Source organism: Mercenaria mercenaria, chromosome 14, assembly GCF_021730395.1.
Source record: "Mercenaria mercenaria strain notata chromosome 14, MADL_Memer_1, whole genome shotgun sequence".
In the NCBI taxonomy this organism is placed as follows: domain Eukaryota; kingdom Metazoa; phylum Mollusca; class Bivalvia; order Venerida; family Veneridae; genus Mercenaria; species Mercenaria mercenaria.
In genome coordinates, this window is record NC_069374.1 from 46477713 (window position 1) to 46499253 (window position 21541).

The 21541-nt window shown below is 34.6% G+C and overlaps 1 protein-coding gene across 2 annotated transcripts in view; it reads right to left on the reverse strand.

The window, feature by feature from the left end:
* Positions 1 to 21172, reverse strand: part of LOC123527452 (uncharacterized) — a 46768-nt gene extending 25596 nt beyond the window's left edge. Inside the window, exon 1 of one of the 2 annotated variants that reach the window (XM_045306914.2) lies at positions 21046 to 21172. The gene's annotated coding sequence lies outside the window, so the exon portion shown is untranslated. Of the gene's footprint in view, positions 1 to 8642; positions 10785 to 21045 lie in introns of those variants that run through there. The other variant, XM_045306912.2, reaches the window with a different exon arrangement.
* Between the last annotated feature and the right edge of the window lie 369 nt (positions 21173 to 21541).

The window sequence follows — 21541 nt, forward strand, 5'->3', positions numbered from 1 at the left end:
CATAGACAGAAGAACATACAAAACATACAAAAACTATATAAACCTTTTCACAAAAGCTGCCGGTTCCTATGCTATTTCCTGAATGTTTGTGGTTTTACCGCGCATGCGCTCTTTACAGGTGGCAAAAGAATGCTTAACAATAAGTAAACCTACATAAAATTATCATCATATCAAAAAATAAAATGTAAGGGTAGACTTCTCGGAAGCACAGAGCAATAAACACACAGCCCCAGAGCCACGCATCTGCAAAGCAGACCAACATCAAAAAGAAGAAGTAATGGAAATATATAACAGACGAATTGCTTCAAACATCCAACAAGTACATATTTATTTATTCTAAATGCTAAATATAGAAGGAGGGGAAGGGAATGGTGAGGGGCAAAATGGGGTCGGGGGAAAGAAAGTTGAACAAGGACGCATAAGTAAAGGGAAAAATCACGTTCCTTAATAACAAGCATACTACAACGTAAACCACAATAGCGCAAACACACATGTACCAAACATGAACACACATCCACACCCAACTAATAACATCGAAAAACGAACAAGCAACATATAAAAAAACAGTAGGGCACCGTTTTTTACCCACAAGCATACAAACGCACCTACACGAGTAGGAAAAGACAGAAAGTGTACCATCTTAGGCTTCTGGCAGCAAAAACAAAGGGGAGCCACGGAAACTTCCTTAAAGAGGGGAAGGCAAAAGTAGCGTAATTGCAAGGGGAAAAGAGGGAGGGGGTAATATGGGGAGTAAGGAGGAAAGAACGCGTACTACAAAACAGAAAGCATACGCAACATAAAGGGGGAAGGCAAAAGTAGCGTAATTGTAAGGGGAAAGGAAGGAGGAGTTGATAGGGAGAGTAAGTAGGAGAAAAACTTACTACCAACAGGAAAACATACGCAACAGACAATACAAGAAAATATACGCAACAGACAATACAAGACAGACAAAAACCAGTTGAAAATAGGGACACCGCCTTAGAACGGCCAGTAACCTATATAAAGTAAACTGGGAGTTTAAACGCGTTTATGGTATGCCAACCTCGCACTTACCATATTTTCAACAAGTTAGACATGACAATGCTAATAAAATGCTAACAATAAACAATACTACATACTTAATACAAAAACAACACAGACAGTTAGTAAATGCAAGCATCAAACAAGACAACATTCGCAAAACAAAATACGAGACGGAGTGAAAACAAGTTGAAAATAGGGCACTGTCTTGGAAAGGTCAGTTACCTATATAAAGGCTACTGGGGGTTTAAATGCGTTTAGGGCATGCCAACCTCGCACTTACCCTATTTTCAACAAGTTAGACAACACTATGTAAATAAAATCTCCGCTGAGAAAGGCTCTAACATTAATGCAAAAAATAACGGTTTAATAAAGTAAAACATAAAATCAAGGTAAGGCCTCACCAAATTAAAAAGTTGTTCATCGGATTTGCCGCTCGTATATTTTCAGAAATACAAAAAAAATATTTTTTTTTGTTTTTGGCTTGCGCTCGCCCCATTAAAAAAAATCAATCCAAACTTTTCTGGTGCGCTACTTTTTACGGACGTAAAATTGTATAAATGCTTATAATTCCAGTCCCAGATTGTTCTCAAATGGATTTTAATCAAAATAAATACATACTACGCACACATCGTCTATAATAAATCGTAACACTTATATTTAGTTGCATTAAAGTTATTTCCCCTTTATGCAGTTACGCCATTTTCTTCAAATGTTTACCAAATTACATGGTACAAAAATCGATTTATTTCATTGAAAACTGGATGAAGAAAAACATACTAATTTATTTGATAACATCAATCTACATTATTTTGGTAAGGGTAAATACTTATTGATGCATGTCACTTATCTGTTTTCTGTGTTTTCCTGTCCAAGTGATCAGCATTTGCATACGAAAGTTGGTGGGGTAAGGAATTTACATTACGAGTTGTTTTCAGAACAGTTTTGATTTTCAAATTTTCCAATCATTTAGTAGACTAATATTAATGCACGTTAATCTCCATTTCAGACATTAATTGAGACTTTGTTTCAACAAATTTAATATGTTATGAAAGTTTAAAGTTAGAAAAAGAGCTGTACATAAGACATCATGCTCGACTTTTCTGAATCAGAGCTTTGCCAGTAAAAGGGGCATAATAGTCAGAAGCTATTAAAGTACAGAGCTATAGGTCATTGTATAAAACTTTATTAAAAATATTCTATGTTAAAAAGGGGCATAACTCTGTCTAGATTCAGACTTAAGTGTATTGTTTCTCCTGGTGTAGACTTTGACAGTAAATAACTGTTCTAAGTTTCAAATCAGAAGCTTTAATAGATCTAGTAACACTCGTGAACATAGATATTTGATGTATCAAAAACTTTGTAAAGTCAGCTAAGAATGCTACATTTTCATAGCAGTAAATATTCAAGTCACATATGTATGTGATAAGTATGGTGTAAGGTTGTGCATTGTTGTTTATTACATTTTCAAAAGCATGCATTATTTGATTACAGTGTACTGTATGACAATGTTATTACCTTTTTCACGAGCTTTGTTGTGCGTCTGCAGGTCAGATTTTCTCAATCCCTGGGGACTTACTTTTTAATTTAAAAGGGCTATACATTCTATTTTAAGTTTTTATTAGTCAGTCGAGAGCCAATGAAGACAAATATATTTCTTCGCTCTTCGCTCGCTCCTGATTGTCTCAAAAACCAAAAAAAATATTTAAATTATTTTTTCGCTCGCCACCTCAAATTTTTCAGAAAAAAATCCGATGAACAACTTATCAATTTGGTGTGGCCTAAATCTTAAGTATAATTACACCAATGTATGCATCAACAATCGATCAAGATGTATATATGCCCCGTTTAAATTTTAAACATAAAAGTTTGTTTTTTTGCTCGCTAAAGTTTGATGTTGTAAACTGACACGTTGTTTCATTAATGTCTTTAATTTTGCACATCTCGCCAAATGTCGCCCTTCCGAACGTCGCCTCTCAGAATGTCGCCCCGCAAAACAACGCCGCGACAAAATGTCTCCCGCTCAAACGTCGCTCCGGTAACCCTGGAGACATTCTGCGAGGCCATGTTCGGCAGGGCGACATTCTGAGAGACGACGTTCGCCGGACGACATTCGGCAGGGCGACGTCGTAGGCTGCGAAATAAAGAAATGACATAAATAAGCCACCATAATTTTCGGTTGTTTGTTTCTGTTATATTTGTGATAGCTTGAATATCTACTATACATAGTAGTAAGTATTCCTGGTGCAATTCCGTTTATACTTCCCCTTAGGCCTTTGACGTTATATGTTCATGTGCCGCATTAAAAATAATGCTTTTGTCTGATTATGTTATTTACTTGGAAAACGGCTGTATCTGATCGAACATGAAATTAAAAGCATATCGTACGATGATAAACTGCTTTCTATTAAAACTTAGACAGCAGATTAACGTTAGACAAAGCACAGTGAAATTAACTGTAAAACCGCCGAAAACACCTCTCTTTGTGGGCCTATATATGTTTCGCTCTTATTAGCAACGACCATATGTATAAAGTAGTTCCATTTATGTTCGTTGCAGAGATACGAGGATGAAATCAAAAGTAATGCAACTGGCTATTGATAACCGCTATTTTAGCGCCAGAACAAAATTAACGCCTTGCACCTGTTCCCCGTTGTAATAGACATTTACGGATTAAGTCTACGTGGACTGTGAACACCTAAGACGATCAATTTTTCAAGGGGACCGTCTCAACATGATAATTTTAATTTATGTTTGGTAGGAAAACATTCCTATAATGATGGTAAGGTCTGGCTTAATCTGTCACTGCACAGGATAATATTTGGATTTGTCTGTCCGTCCGTCTGTTCGCCAAAGAAATATTTTGTTATACATATCGCAAAAAGTATTTGATCTAGCGTCATAACACTTTCCTGAAATGTTCTTCAATATTATAAGTTGCGCATCTGCGACAAAGTTGAAAAGATGAGCTAATCTGATCGCAATGTATCCGTATTCCATCGTCGTCGTCGTGCAACATGAAAAAAAAATCTAAACTGTGTAAATTGGGATCAAAATGTAGGTCAGCAGGTAAAACATTGTGAAAACTGTAGGAAACGTAATATCTTGCATCTCCATTCCTTTGTTGTTATTATACGCCCGAAGGGACGTATCTTGGGATACCACAGGTGTTCATCTGGCCGTCTGTCTGTCTGTTTGTCTGTCTGTCCATCTGTCCGTTAACAATATCGGATTTAAAGATTTTAAAAAAACTTGAAACATATGTTATCCACATCAAGAGGACGTGCAGAGCACCTGTATCAGGTGGCTTGCTTTAAGGTCAAGGTCACACTTCGGGGTCAAGGTCATATGACTTTGTTTCGTGTCCGCTCTGTAACTCTTGATCTGTATGAGGGATTTTAAAGAAACATTATACAAATGACCACCACATCGAGTCGACGTGCAGAGTGCATGTTTTGGATGGCTAGATACAAGGTCAAGGTCACACTAAGGGGTCAAAGGTCATATAAGTTTCAAGTCAGTAGCTTTGATAGTAACAAAGATATTTGACTTGATCAAAAAAAATTAACAGAAATTTCTTAATTAAAAAAGGGGCATAATTCTGTAAAAATTCAAATCAGAATTATGGGGATTGATTTTCCTTGTGTAGACTTCGATAGTAAATTTTAAGTTTCAAGTCAATAGCTTTGATAGTAACAGAGATATTTGACTTTATCAAAAAAAAAAAAACCAACAATTCTAAGTTTAAAAGGGGCATAATTCTATCAAAATTCAAATCAGAGTAACGTTGAATGTTTGTCCTGGTGAAGACTTCGATAGCAAATAATTATTTTAAGTTTCAAGTCAGTAGCTTTGATAGTAACAAAGATATTTGACTTTATAATGAAATTTAACAGAAAATTCTTCATTAAAAGGGGAATAATTTTGTCAAAATTCAAATCAGAGTTATGGGGAGTGTTCTTCCTTGTGTAGACTTTGATAGTAAATAACTATTTTAAGTTTCAAGTCAATAGCTTTGATAGTAACAGAGATATTTGACTTTATCACAAACTTTAACCAAAAATTATAAGTTAAAAGGGGCATAATTCTATCAAAATTCAATCAGAGTTATGGGGTTATTTCTCATGGTGAAGACTTCGATAGTAAATAACTATTATAAGTTTCAAGTCAATAGCTTTGATAGTAACAGAGATACTTGACTTTTTTCAAAAACTATAACCAAAAATGCTAAACTTAAAAGGGGCATAATTCTGTAAAAATTTCTTCCTTGTGTAGATTTTGATAGTAAATAAGTATTTTAAGTTTCAAGTCAATAGCTTTGACAGTAACAGATATATTTGACTTTATCAAAAATTTTAAACCAACGGAGACGCCGACGCGAGTGTAACAGCTCTACTTTTTCTTCGAAAAGTCGAGCTAAAAACAGGCATATCCAAATTTATATTACCTACCGCATAGTGATGATATAATAACCCTATTGCCGTTATAAACTCTTTTTCATATCGCGCATAATATTATTAAACTATGTTGAGACGGTCCCCTTGAACAATCTATCGCCTTAGGTGTCCACAGTCCACGTAGACTTAATCCGTAAATGTCTAATAGCTTTCAATCGACGTATAAACTATACATGTAGACACAATATCTCGCTCACAATTCACATTTGCACAAACGCTACTCCACGGCTACTAAACGCTAACGCCACCACCAAATTGTGGTGATAAGGAAAAGAGCTATCGACATTTCCGTGGTGCAGCTATCGCCAGTTTGAAAATGTAAACACGTGAGTAAAATTTATATTTTATCTAATATTTTTATTGATAGAACTTTTTTCAAAAATCGGAGAATGTAGTTCCGTGTAACAACACTTTAACTAGCGGTTGGTTGTGATTTCATTAAAATGATACGCAAATTGTGGTGCCAGGAGCTTTTCTCCCGAATTTGTCAGCGGCATATTTTCATATCGGCTAGTATTCGAACACCATTCCGATGATAAGACACACTGTAAAACGGGCGATAGCTGCACCACGGAAATGTCAATAGCTCTTTTCCTTATCACCACAATTTGGTGGTGGCGCTAGCGTTTAGTAGCCGTATACTCGTAGGCGGTTAGGCAAAATGATTCGTAAAAATGTAAAAATGTGGACGAAATCAGGTCTTACATTAAGACTTGCACTTCACTCGACGAGGTTCAATGACATTTATGCTGACATATGTGCTATTTATGGTAGTAATTAAATGTCCTTTTCCACAGTTTGCACATGGGTTAGGAAATTTTGTGCAGGCGTGAAGTCTGTCAAAAATGCGCCTAAGTGCGCCTAGAACTGGTCGACCTAAGTCTGCAAGTACATGTGTAGTCCAAAGATTGTTGACAAAATCAAACAAATAGTACTTTCTGAAGCAATATGTAACTCTCAGCAGATTGCGGACACCTGTGTCAAAAGCATCTGTGTTGTGCATTCTGCGAAATAATTTGAAATTGAAGAAGAAAAGTGCTGGATGGGTCCTGCATTTGCTCACTGATGAGCAAAAACGCACGCGCGTTAAGATGGCTCGCAGGCTTTTGAAAAGGTTTCAAGATACGCTCAAAAAACATTCATGAATGTATTAACAGGTGATGAGTCTTGGATACATTTCTTCGAACCGCATCGGAAAATTAGTAACCGAGTATGGCTCACCAAAAATGCCAGAAGGCCTTGCATTGCCAAAAGGATTGCAAGTGTGAAATATGTTACGTATGCCATATTTTTCACTACTAAAGGTCTCGCCATCCAGGTTCCTGTACCTAAAGGCAAGTCAATGAATGTCAAGTTGTATAAGAAAAAAGTTCTTAAAAGCTTCTCAAGTATTTCCAGAAACCTCGACCAAATACGGGTATCCGAGGCATCCATTTGTTACATGACAACGCCTTGAGTCACAAGGCTGGGATTGTGACGTCGTTTTTGAATGAACAGGGAGTACATGCTCTAGAACACCCACCCAAATCTCCGGATCTACCCCCCCCCCCCTGTGACTTTTTCTTTTCCCTCGTCTCAAGAAAAAGCTTGCAGGCAGAAAATATACATTCCGCCAAAAGTTGGGGGCCGCCATATTTAACGTTCTTAGTGATATACCGGAAAAAGCTTTTAAAGATTAGATTAAAAGATTGAGACGTTGTGTGACTGTCAAAGATTACTATGAAGGTTTGAAATAAAGATTTTTTTAATCCAACCTTTAATTATCACTTAACACCACTGGTTGCATTACTTTTGATCCCACCCTCGCATTGTACTGAAAATAACGGTTGCGTCAGACCAGCATAGAATTGAAAAGAAGTAAACAAGTATGAATTTTACTGTCTCGAATAGTTTCAGTTCAACTGATGTCATGATACATTTAAGTACGACTGCAGTATCAAATCAGGGTCACGAATAGTTTCAGAGAGGGTGCTGTGCAGATGGATGTCTATTCCTATTGTAATTCTCAAACAGGTAATTTTTCCATAATTCTTGTTATAGCTTAAAAGAGAAACGACCAGAAAAAACAACAAGGAAACGATAAAACCGAATGATGCATTTGCTTGTTAAGATTCTTTTACACTGCACTTCCCGTCAATGGCCTTTATCATTTTCTGAATTTTCTATGAAACGTCGTCACTACTTTCAGGCAATGCTCCAGACAAGCCTTTTTTTGTATCTATTAATAAAGGGAGACATGCAAATTACTAAGTAAAGCATTGTTATGGTTCTTTAACAGTGCACTTCCCGTCAGTGGCCTCTATCATTTTGTGAAATGCCATAAATACTTTTCAAGTTATGCTCTACAAGCCTTATTTTGTATAAAATAGGGAAGTAATTAAAAGAGATAGAGTTATGATTCTTTGACAATGCACTTTGTCTCAGTGGTCTGATTATATGAAGTGTCAATCAAATGCCATCAACACTTTTCAAGTTATACTCCGGACAATAGTGTGACGGACGGACAGACGTACTGACGGAAAGACAAAGGAAGCGGCGTCTATATGCTCGCCCTTCGTGGAGCAAAATTTGCCAACGCCGACCCCACGCACTACAAATATTAGAACAATCTGCTCTTTAAACGACACCATATATTTTGTATAGACACTTTAATTTGCAAACTCGCTTTACCGTACTTCAAGCGCTGTTTTGCTTTTAAGGTCAAGCGTAACACAAATGTCAGAGCAATACAGAATTGTATTTTAATGAGTTACAATAGTTATAATTATACTGCGTCACGAAAAAAAAAAAACAGTTTAGATTTAACAAATCGATATTAGATACGTATTTGATGTGCGTGTTTTGTTTTTCGAAATTCTTAATGGTAATTATATTTGGAATACCGTCAAATCCTTCAAACTGTGTTGCTTATTCATACAGTTTTTGTTATGAAATGGAAAATACATATTTTGTATTTAGCTCAGCTAGAAATCAGGCCAAAATCAATATTTATTCAATTTCAGGTTCGTCAAAAATGTCCTCTTTTTCATTAAACATTATCAGCATGTATATGTCTTTGCATACAAAGTTTACAATCAAAGGCAAACATGTTTGAACCTATTACTTGTTTTAGAATAAGCTAATAATGAACGAAATAATACAAATTAAAGAAATGAGTAAACTTACATGACTTCCATTTACTTCAGTTCATTATCAATCCAGAAAATTCTAAATCACAGAAACACATAAAATTAGTAAAAAGTATAGACTATACCGCTTTGGGCGGACATGACGTTACAACATCGTTGGCAGTAGTTACCCGGTCACACAAAGATATTCCTATTTATGGATATTAGGAACATAAACTTTAGAAAAAAGATATTTGGTTTCACAGTTAACTATTTATAGATATTTGACAAAAATGATAGACATTATTGAACGATTTTGTTATTATGTTTAAATACAATTATCCTTGTGCAACGAGGTTTGTCACGACAGGTACTGATCTTTGGCATTGATGAATGTTTGGTATACAACTTTACTATTGACAGTAGGAGTATGCTCATACATGCGTTTAAATGGGACTGCTCGTTTATTTTTTTTCTTTTGTCATTCCTTTTCTCAATAATCAAATTGACAGGGTATTTTATATTATACTATTTTCCAAATAATCAAAATAAACTTCATGGGCATTTGAAGCAATCGGTTCACTAATATCTTTCTACTTCTGTTTCGATTACCGTCTGTCTTACTTTGTAATGTATGACGCTTGATATGTTTGTTGTCGTTGTTTCCAGAATTTCTCCTATCTGTATAATGTTTTGCTCCCTCCGTCCGATCGTCCGTCTGCCCGTCACACTTTATATCTGCTAGATACCTGGAGAATCATTTCATTCAGAATCTTCATATTTCAAATGTTGACAGGGATAAAGTCGTAGATGACGCTTATAGTTTAAGGGGTCACTCCATCAAAGGTCAAGGTCACATAGGAAAGTCATTTTCTTGAAAACAACTTGACCAAGAACATTATAATTTCATTAGATGATTAGTCGTGCTAATTAGATGATCTCTATTGCATTTCAATCACGAAGGCAATCATCAGTGTCTCCTCTCCCCTTTTGACTTCTTCTCTATTACTACTATTCTTCTACATTTTTTTTCGGTCACTTTGAATTATTTTTCCTTTCCTATTTACAAATCTTTTCGTTTCCTCTTACAGAATTTTTATTTGCTAATCTGATACTTGTTCCTAATTGTTCCATGTCTTCAAGTATTGAATATTAGAGTGAAATAAATATGATAATTATGGCTTCAAACTACACACTGTGTTATTAATTGTTTATTTGTCGTTACAATGTCTTACAGTAAGAAAACTTCTCTTACAAAACATATTAGTACTTTCATAACTTACTGTACATTAACAAGACGGTATGGCCTGTTACAAATATCACAATCTTGTTAAAATATATTCCCTCATATATTTTGTCTTCTTTCCTCAAATAACCAGTTTTAATTGCATGCACGGACAGCCCTTTGTGTTCTAAATAATAGCAAAATATTGCAGGTACCTTACTGACATTATCTGTTTTGTGTCTTTGTTATCTTAACAAATGCTTGCATACCAGACGTATACTTAAATATAATAGAGAAGGAAGTAGCATGTCAGTCTTAAATTATGGAACGAATAGATATATGAACCAAATCAGGACAAAAGGTCATTCGTTCATTCATTCATTCATTCAGTACACTTAAAATGAAATCTAGGTCTTCACTAATTGTAGTATAAATAAGTAAACGATAACAATGTTTATGATTATTCGTCTGCACGAGAAAATTACTTCAAAAGACGAACGGTTACAATTGACTAAATTTAAAAAGAAAGTATGGTATGTAAATACTCCTTTGTTTCCCTTTGATCCTAAACTTAAAATAACAGCTCTACATTCTGTACACTGCAAATAAAATTATTAACATTTCTAAAGGTGTATTAAACGTTTACATTCATTACATAAAGGAAATAGTTGATTTTTATTTTTTTTTGATTTTTAATGACATCTTGTAATGTTGAGCTTTTTGCAGTTTTTAGCATATAAGTCGAAGTTTTGCAGTTAGACCATTGAATGATAAGAGATTTTTTCTTGCCATAGTTATAGAATTATTATGGTATATTTAACAAAGATGTAAGTTCAATGTAAAATGTGTTATTTACTGTCGTGATGAATCCTTCTTTGACTATGTATATGCTAACAATGATAGTATATAAGACTGTTTAACACCGAATATAATTAACAAATAATCTAGGCCTTCGAGTTGTTTATCGTCTGATTAACCACGGTTCAGAGTTCAGATGCGTAGGAATTAAACCACGAGGGCGTTAGCCCGAATGGTTAAATACTGAAGCATCTGAACGATGAACCGTGATAAATTAGACGATAAACCACAAGAAGGCCTAGATTATTTTCATTCTGACATGCTCATTGATATATTTTTTTATAAATATTATGCTGGACTTCATTTACGCGAGGAGTAATGTATCATACGTCATGCGGCAATTTGACGTCATAATTGGCGTCATAATGCTCTCGCGCGTCAACCGTTGTTTATCGCAGAATAATACAGAGCTTGATTTCCTTCTTTGTTTAACTGGAAATCAAATCTAGTCATGTTAGAATCAAAAATAAATATAGCGCTACACAAATAATGCTGCTCAGCGTTTACATTCTACAGATGTAAATGATGTTATGGAAAGGACGTTTGATTCTGTTGGAATATCTTAAACTCCAAAGACAGTTCTTATACTATCAATATAACAAGAGGACCATGATGGTCCTGAATCGCTCACCTGCCCCCACATGAACTGTGTATGACGTCGTTTTTTCTATTATTTGACATAGTGACTTAGTTTTTGATCTCATGTGACCTACTTCTAAACTTGACCTAGATATCAACAAGATAAAAATTCTGACCAATTTTCATAAAGATCCATTGAAAAATATAGCCTCTAGAGAGGTCACAAGGTTTTTTCTATTACTTGACCTAATGACCTAGTTTTTGAAGACATGTGACCAAGTTTTGTACTGTACCTAGATATCATCAAGAAGAACATTTTCACCAATTTTCATGAAGATCTCATGAAAAATATGGCCTCCAGAGAGGTCACAAGGTTTTTCTATTTTTAGACTTACTGATCTAGTTTGTCACCGCACGTGACCCACTCTCAAACTTGCCCTAGATATCATCAAGGTAAACATTTTCACCAATTTTCATGAAGATCCATTGAAAAATATGGCCTCTAGAGAGATCAAAAGGTTTTTCTATGTTTAGACCTAATGACCTAGTTTTTGATCGCAGTTGACCTGGTTTCAAACTTGACCTAGATATCATCAAGATGAATACTCAGACCAATTTTCATACAGATCTCATGAAAATTATGGCCTCTACAGAGGTCACAAGGTTTATCTATTATTTGACCTTCTGACCTAGTTTTTGACCGCAGGTGACCTAGTTTCAAACTTGTCTTAGATATTATCAAGATGAACATTCTGACCAACTTTCATACAGATCCCATGAAAAATATGGCCTCTAGAGTTGTTACAATGTTTTTCTATTATTTGACCTACTGACCTAGTTTTTGACTGCACATGACCAAGTTTCATACTTGACCTAGATATCATCAAGATGAACATTCTAGCCAACTTTCATGCAGATCGAATGAAAAATATGACCTCTAGAGAGGTCACAATGTTTTTCTATTATTTAACCTAATGACCTAGTTTTGGATTGCACGTTACCTAGTTTCAAATCTGACTTAGGTGAACATTCTGACCAATTTTCACGAAGATCCATTGAAGAATACGGCGTCTAGGGAGGTCACAAGGATTTTCTATTTTTAGACCTACTGACCTAGTTTTGGACCGCAGTTGACCAAGTTGAACATTCTCATCAATTTTCATGCAGATCCAATGAAAAATACGGCCTCTACAGAGGTCACAATGTTTTTCTATTATTTGACCTACTGACATAGTTTTGGACCGGACTTGACCCAGTTTCGAACTTGACCTAGATATCATCAAGATGAACATTCTGACCAATTTTCATGACGATATTGTGAAAACTATGGCCTGTAGAGAGGTCACAACCTTTTTTTCTATTTTTAGACCTACTGACCTAGTTTTTGAAGGCACGTGACCCAGTTTCGAACTTACCTAGATATCATCAAGGTGAACATTCTGACCAACTTTCAAAAACATCCCATGAAAAATGTGACCTCTAGAGTGGTCACAAGCAAAAGTTTACGGACGCACGGAGGCACGGACGGACGGACGACGGACGCCGCGCGATCACAAAAGCTCATCTTGTCACTTTGTGACAGGTGAGCTAAAAAATGGTACCATTACTGTCAGCAAACAGGTTAAACGATTGTCGATTGTCTTTAAGTTATTTAATAATACAAGGGAGAAGCTGGAGATACTAAATAAATATGTAAGCTTAAATTCCGAAGAGATTGATAAAGATTTATAGAACTTATACATCAACATATACTAATCATATACATTTCTCTCTTTTACATGCAAAACTACGTTACCCTGTGTTATTATTGACAAATGTACTTCATTTCGTAAACAATAATATAGAATAAACATAATATCCTGGAATTTCTTAAAACTGTTCAAATACATTTATAGACAAATAGGCAGATTCCTGATCATGTTAAATTTAGTTTATTGAAAAAACTTATTGCTATGCTTTAAGGCGTCACTGATGTTGAATAAACTAAGACTTAATATCATTTAAACATGTTAAACCTACTAATTTCCATGCATAATATGCATAATATCAAATTAGGTAGAAAGGAATATTTTCTTTTCTTTCCTCTTTCATTGGTTCGATTTACAATATTTGCAAAGCTTGAAAATAAAATTTGAGTGATGTATTGTAGCTCTTAATATCTGAAAACAAAACCCGAAGACGGGTGAACATGAGACTCGTCGATTAATAATACCACAGTCACACATACGGCGCAAATAGCTACGTCTAGCTACGGATAAAACGTAGTAACCCGTATCGATCCGTACCTGAGCCGTACGGCTTGGTACGAATTGATACGGATTACTACTTTAAGGTACGTCTTCGGTACGTTTTAATACGGATAGATACGGATTACTACGTTTTTATCCGTGGCTAGACGTAGCTTTCCGCGCCGTATGTGTGACTAGGGTATAAAAAAAGGTTATTATAACAGTAGCTCGATCCTAGATGTTGTATTCGGGTCGAATGGAAATTTGCCAAATCGGACCTCACTAGGTGCGCAAGCGCCGAGTATGATCTGACCTTGCAAAATCCACGGGAGCCGAATACAAGTCAAGTAATTGCCACCTTTTCCACATTAATCATCAAACACATTGATTTTTAACAAATCTTCATGCAGAACATATGATTCGCCCTGGGATCGAATTCATGTCCCTATAATCTAGAGATCCTTAATTTTGGGCTGAGAGAGCGGACAGATTTCTTTAATGGTGGTGCGTTTTTCCAACATAGACAAGCATTTCTATGCTAAATTGATTGAAGGTGTGGGCAGCACGAAACTTCTTTGAAATATACACTCATCGAAAACTTACATTGTTACAAATTTCTTTATTAGGTAGTTTAATTTTCAACACTTGCATTTAAATGATATTAGAAGGTATGATGTTGAACATAATATGATTGTCACAGTGCTCGTCTTTAGTTAAGAGTTTTGATAACCGCGTAAGTTTAACTGAGTTACGAAAAGAAAAATGCAAGGAAGCGTATACTTCCTCAAAACGGCTTTAGTTAAGAGTTTTGATAACTGAGTAAGTGAGTTACGAAGTCTATACACCAAACAAAAGACATAAAAAGGAGAACACAACAAAATGTATACTTCCTCAATACCTTCAGATACCTTCAGTATCACAGTGCAACCCTGCTATTAGTCAATTTAAAGACTATGCTCAGAGACAGCCAATCAGTTTTGAGCATAATGAATAAAGCACTTATATTGATAGATCTTGTGTATAATCAAACGTATTTTTTGTCAATGATCTAACATAAAGGCCTTTCATGGAAATTGTTTACTAAGACTATTTCGCCCTTTTTAATTTTGGCAAAGACATCGCCACCGTTGGCTGCTACTGTTTATTCTTTATCTGGTTGAGCTATGAAATTCAGATTATCGATGACCCTCTTGCTTTAAGAAAAAGAATATCTCGGGCGCATGACGAATCATCTTGAACGCATGACTTAACTATCTCGAGCGACATGCACACAGATTATATCGAGCACTCATTGTTTTATTTCGTTTGCTCGACATCTTATCTCATACGCATGATGTCTTATTTCGAGAACACCTCATCTTATCTCGAGGCTACAATATTTTATATCGAGCGCATGATATCGTATTTTGAGCGCAAGACATTAGACATAATATATCGAGTGTTCAAGATAAATTAATCTAAAGTTATCAAGTGCGTTTCCTAAACATACTACCGTAGTTAGTAAGCATATTTTTACTAAATGTGCGTGGAATTAATCTGGGTAAGTTTGCATTTTATTTCAAATCGCGTTTTCAATAATTTCTTATAAATAACAACATCAATCTCATACGCATGATGTCTTATTTCGAGAACACTTCATCTAATCTCGAGGCTACAATATTTTATATCGAGCGCATGATATCGTATTTTGAGCGCAAGACATTAGACATAATATATCGAGTGTTCAAGATAAATTAATCTAAAGTTATCAAGTGCGTTTCCTAAACATACTACCGTAGTTAGTAAGCATATTTTTACTAAATGTGCGTGGAATTAATCTGGGTAAGTTTGCATTTTATTTCAAATCGCGTTTTCAATAATTTCTTATAAATAACAACATCAATTTTAAGTTGATTCACATTTCTTTAGTTCATGTTTCAGTATTTTTTTCTATAGTGTAGACAAACAAAGAAATAAATTTACGGCCTATTTGAAAGAATGCATTTTTTAGATTTAGGATGATAACTTGACACTTGTTTACATAGATCTAACCAACAAAAGGCAAGGCGGTTCAAAATTACCTTATTCATGATTAAATAGTTTAAACTTCATATTTTTTTTTTTTAATTACAGCCTTTGGTTTGGTGAAAGAAGCGTATCTCTCTCAAATATTGACATATTTCAAGTAAATGACAATTGGACACAATATTTCATTGTCATTCAAATGTTGTTAGTTAACACGCAACAACGAAAACAATCGGAACACATTGCGATAAGGTAACTATCTCGGTGGCTAATTTAAGATATTTCATTATGTCATGTGGGCTGGTGCGAATCTCCTTTACTTATTTCGTTTTGTCGTCCTAGAGCGTATACACAAATGGGCCATGACGACGTTTTGAATGTTTTGTGGATCGTTCATGCGAGCGCGTCAACGCAACAGAGCGAAACCACGCGACATAACGAAACAGAGAACGCGACAGAAAGAATCGATTGCGCTGTTTTCCACCGTTAACTTTGCAAATGCCTCACTGACAAAGAAACTAAATTAAATACTAGTAGCACATTGGATATCCTGAAATACTGTCTCGAAATTTCTACTAACTATCACGTCATTTTGACTATCATGACTCGAAATAGTTAGTGCTCAAATCTTAAAAATATCACTAATTCAACCATTATCAAAGGCCTAGATTCATTACTATAAAAGTGTCCCCCCACCAAATCCAATATACAACTCCTATCTTATCTGCTGCTTATCAGCGATTATGTAACAGTAACTAATTAGAGGGCAATTAGCACAGCAGGGACCCCAACTAGACCATGAAGATGTGTGCAGTGGAGTTGAAAGAAATTAATTTTTCTTCAGTGAACGTGGAATGATAATAATAATAATTATTATTTTGATATTATATAGATAATAATAACTATTACTTTAACGTAATAATAATAATAATCATCATTATAATTATCATTATTATTATTATATTACATATAGGATGATAAAAGATACAGTAATAAATTTGAAAATAATACTTATAATAAAACACAAGTATATATCATGAGTTCTTTGTGCTGACAAACAAATTGATATAAAATTATTGTGTTCCATCTACACTCAATTTTCATTTTTAGTATGTTGCTTTGCTTTGCTTCATGAGTTCTTTGTGCTGACAAACAAATTAATATAAAATTATTGTTTTTCATCTACACTCAATTTTCATTTTTAGTATATTGCTTTGCTTTGTAAATTTGAAATGCACATACTGTTTTCAATTTTAGACAAATGTCAACTACAGTATTCTGCCAGCTTTAGATGAGTAAAAGTCACATTTTTCTGAAATATCACAATTCTCCAGACAGAATTTGAAAAAATGAAAACTTGCATATTGCTTTAAGTAAGTTTCTCATTTTTTTATTAGTGTAAAAACTGGTTTCTGATTATTTTATTATTGTGTTTGGTCAACAATATTTTCTTTACATAGAAATGCCAAAAAAATCCTAGTAAAACTTTAATGTTATTAATTATTCATTAAATTACATTGTTTCTCCTTCTCACTAATTGATACACATGAAAGGTAGACTGACTCTCCAATAAACAATGACCCTTGTTTATTGGAACCATACTGCGATGGTCATAAGCCCCCAGCTGTGCTGGTGAAAACAGAAATCCCTTGGCCCACTGCCAAAATCTAGGTCTTTAAGTCTAGAATATTTGCAACCCAGTTCAAACACTATGGCAAGGAGTTTCCTACCGTTGGAAATTCAGACGATGAAGACAGTTCATAGAATGTGATGGTGTTTCAATTTAAACATGCTATATCATTCTGACCATATTTGGAAAGATTTAAACCTTATTTGAGGTTCTACAACCGGCATCTATACCCATACCATACATGGATATATAGGTATATGCCCTCTTTAAAGAAAATCCTTTAATTGGAGAAGGTAAGATAACTTATACTTGGATATATGAAAAGGTCATTTTAAGTGAGAATTAATGATGGGTTTCTTAAATTACTGCGAACAGGTATATTTATTTTTTTCTCAAAGTGACGAATGTCAGTGATAAGAAAAAAACCCAACTCAGTTCGCAATCACCCGTTAACAAGTTGCAAGCAAACCAGTTCGTAGCGGACCAAACAGTTTTCCCATATTTTTGCTTGGATCAGCATTGGGGTGAAATGAACAATTGGTGCCAGATATGTTAAAAATCTTTGTTTCTATGAAAAAGTAGCATGAACGAAGAACATGCCTTGTGCTTCCCGTTTACAACTAAGATATATTAAGTAAGTTACGGTAAGTTAAATGTCAGATTTTGTTGAAAAGAAATAAGAACACGAACATTTGTCACTGTTTATTTTATTCACTTTTTAATTTTGGGGTAATTTTATCAACGTCAGCCTAAAACATATTGTTCGCTCTAAATTCTGTCCAATTTTTAACCGACAAAACGCAATATTTAGAGAATTATAGACATTCAAACATTACTAGCTTTATTTGGTATAAATGTCTTAAAGAGAGATAGTAACATAATTGGTAGAGGACCATAACGCAGGGCCGCATGCTTGACAAGGTCAGGGCGCTAGAAAGGAATTTTCCAACATACATATCTTTGCAAAAGAAGTTAACCCCAGAGATGACCAAAGAGTTTGACCCAAAGAGCATGATTTCAACAAACTTGGTGGTGGTTACATGTAAAATATCTATATGTTCCAGGTCTTGTAGCTTTAGACAAGAATATTTCTATTTTTTTCTTATCAACAATTGAAGCTCAGGCGTAGCAAATTAAAATCCAGATGCTTTATTTGATCAAACTTGGCAGATTACCATTACACAATCCTTCATGTCAAATACTTCAATTCAGGGCATTATGATTTTAGGCAAGAATACTTATAAAGTTTTTCCTATACAAGGAAATGTTAAGTAAGTGAACCCAACGACGTGGCCAGTTTTGAACCCGTGATTATGATTCGAACATAGGACTGGCAACTCAATGCTTCCTTGCCAAACATCTAAGATCAGAGCATAACAGTTTTAGACAGAAGGTTTTTTTACCAATATAGACCCCTGGAACAAGATTTGAATAGCAATTCACTTCGCAATATCGAGATACAAGCAATAACGATTTTTCAAAAGAAAGAATATAAAACTTTAAAAAGATCAAATTCACCAGTTTTTAAAGGTCTTTTTTCTAAATGTTTCTCTTTGATGCACGATGAAGCAATTTTTGTGTGTCATTAAAGCAGCAATATATATATATATATATATATATATATATATTTTGATCTCATCAGCAGAAATTTGTAGATTAGAAATTATAGAGATGTGTTATAATACTGATATCAGCTTGTATTCGTTGTAACGTATAAAACCTGGAATTCCTATAGCATTAATCGGGATATATTATGTCCGAGTTGTTATGGTCGTTGATTTTGAATCACTTGCCGCTCATTTACATGAGTTCGATCTTCACTCGGGTCGTTGAATTCGTTACGCGAGGAAGCCATCCAGCTGGCTTGCGGAAGATCGGTCATTCTACTCAGTTGCCCGCTTGTGATGAAATAATGCACGAACCGGCACCTGGGAGCTTCCTCCACCATTAAAGCTGGATACTCGCCATATCACATATAATTCTATTGGTGAGACGTTAAACCTAACAAAACAAATAAACTCGGCAAATATTTAAATTAAGGTCCGGGTTTTACAGGTATTGTAACGATTTTCTTTGATAAGTCTATGTCAAAGAAATGAGCCCTAGGGTGAGGCCCATTTGTAGCCAAGGGACATGATCTGAACACAAATTTCAACAGAAAAATGTATAAATATTTTCTTAAGTCTATCTTGAACAATTGAAGCCGAGGTATATAATTTGAACAAGCTTGGTAGATGACCTTTTTTATCCTACCCTCATACAAGATATAGCACGAAATTGGCCTGCCTAATAAACTTCGCTTTATCTAGTCAGTGTCAAGATATCACTTTTGCGGGAACTTTTGAAATCACATATTTTATCAAATGTTAGCACTGGAACTGTCACCGTTGTATTGGAAATGTTTGAACTTAGAAAATGAGTGGTCAAATCATAGGTTTTTATCCAGAAACAAAAAAGTTATTGCTATTTTTAATTTTTACAGCACTTCAGCCGGAAATTTTGAAAACACTTTTTTCCCGAATTTTTCATTGTTCACTGTTATCATTGTATTGGAAATGTTCTAACTAAGAAAATAAGTGTAATATCAAAAGTTTTTATCCAGAAACAAAAAAGTTATTGCAATTTTTCAATTTTATCCACAAATTGAATTGCACTTACAAACGTCATATATGACGTCAAGTCTGCACGCTGTTGCTCTTTCCAACGACTTTTCCCCCAATTTTCTGAGCAGGTAGGATAAATAGAATATTAGATTACTGTCTGAAAAAATTAAATTTATTAGGCTCGTCTGCGAAAAAATATAAGGCTCGGCAGAGCCTCGCCTAATATATTTTCTTCAACTCGCCTAATAAATTTAAATTTATCAGACAGTAACCTAATGTTCTCTGTAACCAAAACTCTCAGCTTTGGGCCTTGCAATTTTGGATAAAAGGATTTTAGCTCGACTTAACTGGCAGATAAGATGTATTGAATATTGAACGTCGGGAATGTCTGATGGGATCAACTGTAGTTTTATTTCTGTTGAAATACAGTATTTACTTCTTTAAAGCTCTGTTGTCTTGTTAGTTTCCTGTACTGCCTTGTCTACTTACTATACTTTCTTGTCAAACGGACATGCAAGTTAATATTGTATCAAACAATTAGTGCTGTATGTCAACATAATGTTACGTCAAATTGACAAGATAAAATAGCACAGCTTTTAAGAAGTTAATACAGTATGTAAACGTAATGGCATGTCCGTATGACGAGATAATAATGGTCGTTAGACAAGACAGTATAGCTAACAGACAGCATAACACAGCTTTAAACAAGTTAGCTCTGTATGTTAACATAATGGCCTGTCCATTTAACAAGATACTGTGGTCATCAGACAGGACAGTATAGCAAACAGACAAAATATGCCATGTCAAAACAATTTTTGTTGAAACCACGTCAAAAGTACAGCAAATTTTAATGACTCGCACACATTTTACGATAAATTAAAGTTATCTAAATATTTGCTTTGGATTGCATTTTACGAAACACGTACTGCGTTGTATAAACACTGTTGCAAATACATTAAGCGCTCTTTTGGCCTTTAAGGTCAAGTGTATAACAAATGTCAGAACAATAAAGAAATTAAAAATACGAATTTCAACAGTTATAATTATACTGTGTCACGCAAAAACACTTTAAAGTTTTACATCGATATCAGATATGTAATGTTCGTGTTTGAAATAGGCCAAAATGTATATCTGTTCAAGTTTACGCACGTTAAATGTGTCCGCTTTTTACAATTAACACTATTAGTATGTTACAAAGTTTACAATAAAAGACCTGACATGTTTCGGATATAATGAACAAGTTGTTATCATTCGGGGTAAACAATTCTTTTTCATTTTTTTTGCTGAAAGACAGGAGACAAATAAATACAAATTAAACAAAGGTGTGAACTTACATGGTTTCTGTTTACTGAAGTCCTTTCTAATCCAAAGAATTCTAAAACACAGAAACACAGAAAATTAGGAACTATAAGCTATACCGCCTTGGGCGGAAATGACGTTTCAACATCGTTGGCAATAGTTACTCAGTCACATGAAGATTATACTATTTATAGATATTCTGAAGAAAAAAAATAGAGGACACAGATATTTGGTTTCATAGTTAACTATAAATAGATATTTGAAAAAAGATATTGAACGATTTTATTAAAATTTAAATATAGTTAACCTTGTGGAGCGAGGCTTGTCATGATTGTTGTACTGATCGTTTGCATTGATATATGTTTTGGTATACCACGTTTACTATTGACTTTTGGAAGAAATATGCATGGCGTGCGTTTCAAAGTAACTGCTTTTTTGTCATTTTACCATCTTTATTTTCTTTTTCAAGGATCAAACTTTACAGGATAATTCATAATTTGATATTTTTCATATAATCAAACTATACTCGAC